General features: G+C 38.3%; 1 non-coding gene across 1 annotated transcript; it reads right to left on the reverse strand.

Annotated features, from left to right (window-relative positions):
• Nucleotides 1-206: 206 nt before the first annotated feature.
• On the reverse strand, nt 207-397 carry LOC112308098 (U2 spliceosomal RNA). The gene has a single exon (XR_002975109.2). It is a non-coding gene; the product is annotated as a U2 spliceosomal RNA (small nuclear RNA).
• Nucleotides 398-8,065: the final 7,668 nt, after the last annotated feature.

Consider the following 8,065-nt stretch of genomic DNA (forward strand, 5'->3'; position numbering starts at 1 on the left):
GTGATTTGAGTAACAAAATAAATAAAGTATTACTGGACTCTAACCCACCAATACACATTCATGAGACCATAGTGAGGATGGAATAACTACATAAATTATTTGAACTTTTTCTGCACAGATCTGTTTATTCTTAGTGAGTGAGTTAGTTTTTGGCAGACTTCACGGTTGTGAAGTACACAGGTCAGGTGGGGTTTTTTGTTTGTTTGGTTTTTTGCATTATTCCCAGAAGTACTGCAATACTGGGTCAATGCATGGGATGAACAGAGCAAACTTCTATTCTGCCTCCAGGCTCCAAAAATCCATTTAATATATTTTCCTTGGATAGAGGACATATCAGTTATTAAACTGATAAGAACAGATACTATGCTTGATCTCAGCCAAAAGGCCAAGAAGCAATGGTTGCAAATTTTATAGAAGGTCTCATAACTGGCACTTGTCTGGGGTTTATTTTTTTCCATAATTAGATTGGGTTATCAGGAAAAAAATCACGTATTTAAAGTACCATTCTCATTCCATCTGATCAGGAGTACATAGTACCAACATGATTTATAACTACTGAGGTTGACCTCGGTCATCTGGCTTGAGGTGGTGTGCATCAGCTTTCTCCACTGCACAGTTTTCCTTTATATGTGAGGATGTTGTACTAGACACATAAATGCTACGCCTCAAGCTGTCAAGATCATCAAAAACAAAAAAAACATGAGAAATTCTCACAGCCAAGAGGAGCCTAAGGAGACATGACACCTAAATGTTACGTAGTGTTTTAGATGAGATCTGCAGGAAAGGGGCAGTAGGTAAAAACTAAGGAAATCTGAACAAACTATGTACTTAGTAACAATTCATCAATTTTGGTTAATTAATTGTGATTTATATCTCATAGTAATGTAGGATATTAATAATAGGAGAAACAGGGTGGGGGTATATAGCAACTCTTTGTTCTACCTTCACAAGAATTCTGTAAATCCAAAACTGTTCTAAAATAGAGTTCATAACAAAAGGAAAAATAGAGTTGGAATAAGTGTGAGGAAAAGGCAAACATCAGTGAGGTTTTTAAATAATATTCATTCTTACCTTAAGCCTTCTTTCCCAACATTTTGCCTATACATCTCTAGATGGGAGGACCATTTTAGAATAGGAAGAGGGTACCTATAGGGGAGTTTACATTTTGAGAAGGAAGGAAAACAACTAAAAATAAAATAATGTATATTTAAAGACCGTGGTGGGAGAGCGGTAATGAATAGGTTTAAGTCATCTTTGGGCATGTGTCAAAACACCTTTGACTTTATAAGTAAGGCCTACAAAAAGGAACCATCCCTGCTTTCCATTTAACAGAAATCAGCATGTTCAGCAGCCTTTACGCATGATTTCAGCTCAACAAGAAAATAAGGCAAAAGTCAAGTTTAAGCCTCGGGGCTCTGAACAATCCATGCAGTCAGAACTCAGTGAGTGGGGTACAGCACTTCCTTTCCTCCACCCAGCAAACTTCTGTCACAACCCACAATACCCCTGCCTACAAGCTGTAAGGTGACAGGGTTTTATTTCAGAGGATCAACTACCTCCACTATCCAGTTGTCAGACTTTGGTAACCCAAAGGGATATCAAACACACTGACAACCACCAAAACAATTTCAAGGTCAACTAATGGTCTGCTAGCTTGCAGCAGCATCGTTTGGCATTTCTCTTGCCCCATCTCAAGAAACAGCTGCTTTCCCATTTGCCTGGAGGCTTGCCAAAGGAACAAGACAGTCAGTTAACACAGAGCTGTCAATAATTCATAGTAGCTGGACTTGATAAAATAATCAGGAGGGGATATCTTTTAATCAAGGTCTCGGAAACAGGGAGAAGCAATTGGGATTGCTAATCAGGTAATTGCAGGGGGAATTGCTCAGAAATAATTTGTATTGAGCTGATGGAAGAGCAAGTCCAGCTTACAAAAGAGAGGATGGATTTTTCATGTTCGTGTCATCCTTCCTACGACCGCTAATCTTTGTGCAGTGTGTAAATGAGACGGGAGGTCAGCCTTCCGTGGCACTTGGCTCCCTAAATGTCACATTTCCGGCTTGTGCAAGTCACAGATATTGACCAGATTGTCTCCAGAGAAAACAGGCTTTGCTGAACCTTTGAAGGGAACCACGGACACAATGGATCACATTCAAAGTCACTTACAAATTGACCTGATTATATCCAAATATGTGATTATGAATAACATGAGCTTCTATTCCAACGGGGAATAACATCCTGTGGATTTTTCTCAGAAATTCTGAGGAAGCGTCTTACATAGATTTCTGTTGAGTCACTTGATTCACAATACATCTCTAACAAGGGTTCCAAGGAAATAGAAAATTTAGAAAGTACACAACAGTAAACATTTCTGAATTATGCTCTGTCAATTGACTCACGTGATTTGTCAAAACTGCATATAATTTTTATGAGCCCTTCATCATTACAAAGATAATTTAAGGTAGCTTTCAATGGTTCATAAAATATAGCAAGATAAAACTAAACTCAAAATCGGCTAGAACATGAAATAAAATAAAAACATAAAATATGATAGGTTGACAGCAGGAATATTAAGGAAACGTGCCATTTCAGGCATCGCTCCATTTCACTGAAAACTATCAAACACTTGCTCTGCAACAGAAAGAGCGCATACTTACTCTTCACTGAACTTTCTGTGACTATTTTGCGATAGCTGCTTTTCCTCTGACAGTTGCCACATTTACTGTATTCTGCCTCTCTTGTTGTACGTTACATTATAAATATGGAGTCAGAGGCTGTATTAGGGAAGACAAATTCACCACTCCATGGTTCTGTGCTTTGGGACAAGCTGATTCAAGCTCTGATTATTTGTTTCCTCCTTGACGAACTGGGTGAAGAACACACACTGACACAGAGTTTCATTGTTTTACGATGTGAAGTGCTTAGCCCACTGTGTAGAAGGGTGTAATCACTTAACAAATGATACCTATTAATATCTCTTGCTATCTTTTATTTGTCTTATTTCTTTCCAAGTTGCACTTTAGAAAACTGCATTTCTGTAAATAAAAGGTGGAAATAATTATTAATGCCTTCTTCCTCTGACAGATGTCAGTCCTAGTTCCAAACTGGATATGTTCTCAACAGAATTCCATTAATCTGTACAAATGTGACAGAATCATTTAATATGCAAACATTCTAAGTCTTGAACTATCTCTGCCCTCCCCACCTCATCTGTCAAAGAGAATTGTATTTGCACATCCCATGCCTTCCTCCCATCCCCAATCTTTCCTCTTTAAAGAAGACTTCTATCTGGTTAGTTTATAGAATCATGTGAGGCATACTTGGAAGTATAAAAAGAACTGGAACTTTAAAGGAAATGAAGGAGTAAGAATGAGAAGATAGATGTCGTGCATGAAAGATATCGATGAAAAAACATCACTGATGGAGAATGAAGACTAGGATGAGTGAGACTCCGGAGAAGCCTCTGGGCTTCAGAGGATAACAGAGGAAAAGGATTTTAAGAAGTTGTGTTTTGGATTATTCTTTTAATTCACTTTAAACTTCTTTGAAAAATAAGTAAAAGCTGGAATTAATATTTAATAATATCAGTTGTTAGACCGTGATGCCTGTAGAGCAACGCACCGCTAATCCTGGGCCATGTGGCATCCTGGATTTTATTTTGGTTACATGAAACTCCTCATTCATTTTTTCTTTTCTAATTAAGCTGGTTGTCATCAGAAAGAGCTGCTGATCTCAAAGAAAACTACAAGAACAACTTTTAGTTGGCGCTCTGTACAGGAAAGAAAGCAGCAGGTTTGCTGTCCTAATGTAAACGGAAGGCTAATAATATGCTGTTACTCTGTGACACGTAGGAACAAAGTCTTTGAAACGACATCAAGTTGTTACACTGATTTAACGTGCGGTTCTCCTAGGGTCTTAACTGCCATGGACTTAAAGAGGACTGGTTTCAAGTCCCTCTTTGAGAACTCACCCATTCATTAACAACTCCACAGAGAGTTATCCAGTCATCAGCTCTACAAATGTGTATGGACAATTTTGTGATGACCATAGTAAAACTTCAGGAAACATATAAAATTAGAAGATAGCATCTTCTAAAAGAGTCTCCAAACATACCAAAACTAAAAAGCTATGTGTTCTTTGCTCTTCTTCAGACAGATTATTGATCTAAAGCAAGGGAGTTTACCTCTGAAGTTTCTATTTTTATAAGAACTTTCCAATAATACCTCAGAAAGTTCTATAAGACATTAAATTCTCTACATAAAATAACACATACTCTTGTCTATATACTTGTACGCACTTAGGCTGTCAAGGGATTCTAAAGTTTATCTAAAAGTAAATATGAAAATAGCCAAGAGCATTCAGAAAAAGAAGTAAATGAGAAGGACTTTACCAGCTATTTATGATTAACATAATCAGATATCAAAATCTATTATGAATCTATACTGACTTTAAAGGTGTAAAAATGGCACAGAAATAGACAAATAAAACAAAAAGAACAAATACAAACTCCATTGTATAAAATGGTAACATTGGGAACCAGTGGGAGAGAGTGGATCAATGCTGCTGAAATAACTGGATAATATTGCAAAAAAAATAATTTTTCTCCTGCTTTTTATCACAAATAATTCTTGGTGGATAACAAGGTAAAATATGCATCCATAAAATTAGTAAATGAAATAATTTTTAAATTGAAACTATAAAATAAAATATTAATAGAGTTAACTATATAAAATTTCATTTACTTTGAAAAGCATTTTAAATGAATGAAAAAAATAATGGCTATTAAAGTAAGTTGTAATGGCACAATTGGCTACAGAAGTAGTCTCTGGATTTTTCTGACTGGAACTGGTGTCCCATCCAATTGTGAATCCCCATGGTAAGACACCCCAGAGTACCCTAACTCCACTTATCCTAGGGCCTAGGGAGGGATAAATGATTAATAAGTCCTGTGCAATGTACTAGTTATTGAATACATGACGTGAGGTGCTATGATTTGGACTGCACATAAGACCTGAAACGTTAGACTGCAAGTCAGAGATCTGCCTCCTCATTTCTCCTATGCGATGATGATGTGTGTTGCTTACTCTTTTGGTGTTTCAGTTCTTTTAAACCTAAACAGTGATCACAGTAAACTACTCTTCCTGTTTAACAGAAGTATTCTGAACATTGAAGGAGTTGCATATACAATGGTTTTTACAACTGTAAGTCAATCACATGAAATTGTTATGCTATCATAATATTTCTAATAATGGATATAATATGTTCTAGCCACATTAGTAGAACAAATTTCTTTGACCCTATGAACTAATCTTTAACTGCTAAATGTGAAAGGACATTTTATATATACACCACTTGAGCTATCAGCTGGCAAAACTTAAACTACACTTCCTGTGTGGTGTTCGGCAGTGTGAGAGGACCTGATAGGGTTCGCTGAGAGGAGGGAAGCCACGTGAAGTCCTTAAATAGCATCTGCAATAGTAAAGTGGTGGATTGTTATCATTAGGAGAACTAGTGTGCTGAGAATGCTAATGCCCCAAGCACAGCACTACACATTATTTAACTGTCATAGTAACTTCACGGTGTCAGTATTATTATCCCATTTTATAGGTTAGGATAACCGAGACTCTAATAAGTTAAACAGCCGACAGATTCTAAACTCCAAAAAAATATACTTCTTTACTCTGACATTGCTTAGAGACAAATTTCACAAACCAACACCAATCCATCTAGATTTACCTGGATTCCATAATAATAGGTTACTGTCTTACAATATATTTTTATAATTCAGATTATGATGAAAACAATTTAATAGACAATGATCATGGGTGATTACTCCATAACTTTGTGTACTTAAAGTTCTTTATCTATCTTGTCCTGGGTCCCCTGAAGCAACTGACAGAGGTCACAGAAGCCTCCAAAAGGTGCCAAGTAGCTACAGGAGCCTGAAATCTTTGCTGACGAAAGCGCCTTCCTGAGCTTCTTAACGCCTGTGTCTTGTGTTCAACACGCGAAAGGCAGGGGGTCCTCAGTGATTTTCTTTCTGCCTAACTTGGCTGCACAAAAATTATACCCATCTGCATGTAGCATCTTTCTGGTCTCTTTTTGAAAAGTCTTTTATCTATCTATCTATCTATCTATCTATCTATCTATCTATCTATCTATCTACTTATTTGCTATTATTAAAGAGAGAAGCCATGGTTCCAAGTAAAATTCAAAATTTTCATCTCTGCCCAGTGATCCACTTGTTGGCTTTCTCTACTATGGTGCTGCATGGCCTGAGTGCTGGCACAAATATTTGGTCAAGTGGGGACAGTACTTTTAGAAAGGCGGGAAAACTTCCCATGGGCACTCATAAATTCACCTTGAAGCTTGATCACCAGGAGTCTATGCTATTTCACATTTTTTCTGCAAACTACATGGGCCCAGAATTGGGTGCTCTGTTAAATTTGTGTTCAGGTAATTCAAAATGAATCTAAACTTTTGTAAGACATACGTCACTTTCATGAGAATCATGGTCAGTGGCCATTGGCCACTAACAAAATAGTCACATCTGCTCACTTTAATGTTTCTTCAATAAAGTGATCCAATCTAACTGGTTTGAAAAAAAAATCATACATACAACTACGTACCTCAAAACATCCATTTATTTAATAAATAGCTATTGAGAGTTCCCTATCTTTAAGAGCATGTGTGAGTCCATGATAGTATTTACATATACACATAATGTTAAAGATAAACACACTCATGTGTATTGTAAATATACATCCAGCATGAACATCAGTACATGATGGAATAAATGAACTCTTAGCAATGTGAGCAATGGGCAGTGGGAGCATGGAGGAGGAACCCATTACTTCTGATTGAGACATAAAGGAGTGTCATACTTCCTCAAACATGTGCCCTGGGCTTTGTCATGCAAATAAATTTTAATACGTAAAAAATCTAGGAAAGGCCTTTCAGCGTGGGAGCACTGTCCTACTCCAATTGAGTAGAGAGAGTAGTAAAATATAGATAGAGAATTAACCACTCCCCCCAAAAAAGGAATTAAAAGAGAGGAGAAAGTATAAGATATTAAGAAGAGTCAGAAAAAATCTTTTTAAGAACAATATGAATAAATGTAAATCTCTTGATAACTCTAAAGATAGCGGACCTATTAAGTAGCACAGTGTCCTTATGCTGGCCTGCCAAACCCTCCCGTACACTCCTACATATCTCATATAATATGATCTCCAGCACTTGATTAGAATGTCAGTGCAGGTACTTCACCTTGGGACAGCAGTCCCCTACCTTTCTGGCACCAGGGACCAGTTTCGTGGAAGACAATTTTTCCACGGACTGGGGCTGGGGGGGACAGGAGGCAGAGCTCAAGTGAACTTTGCTTGCTGGCCCACCACTCACTTCCTGCCATGCAGACTAGTTCCTAACAGGCCACCAGGGACCGATGGAGGTCTGTGGCCCCAGGGCTTGGAGACCTCTGTCTTGGAAAACAGTCACCACCAGAGAAGACTAGAGAAGGATCTCAGGAGCTCTGAGATGTCAATGAAGGACACCAAATGTAGAATATGCATCAAATATACTCAGCTGCTTGGAAGGAGGAATGCTCCCTGATCATTAAGCTTCAGCCTCAATGCAAAGGAGAGAAGCTGAAGGCTGACAGCTCCTCAGAAGTGCCCCCCAGAGAGGCAGGAACACACAGAGGGTAGGAAGGACGTGCACAGCTGTGAGACACAGAATGTGGAACGGGAGCGGGAGCCCGTGGAGCAGTACTGAACAGCTACCAGATGTGCTCTTTGTCAACAACTTTATCTGAAAGTGCTCTAAACTGCACATAACAAGGCAACCTTTTTAGTGCTGAGAGGGTATAGCAGCTGAACTGAAGAACCACCATTTGAGAGAAATCACTCTTTCTAATGGGAGAAGTTCTTCTCAATACAAGTATAGGAACCATGTCACTGGCTGTAGAGATGTGAGCAGAAAGTAGAACAGGGATTGGACCCTGTTGGCAGGAGACTGGGGTCGCCAGGGCATGAGGGATAAGAGGCACAGATCTGGAGTACAATTCATA

This window comes from Desmodus rotundus, chromosome 2 (genome assembly GCF_022682495.2).
Source record: "Desmodus rotundus isolate HL8 chromosome 2, HLdesRot8A.1, whole genome shotgun sequence".
Lineage (NCBI taxonomy): Eukaryota > Metazoa > Chordata > Mammalia > Chiroptera > Phyllostomidae > Desmodus > Desmodus rotundus.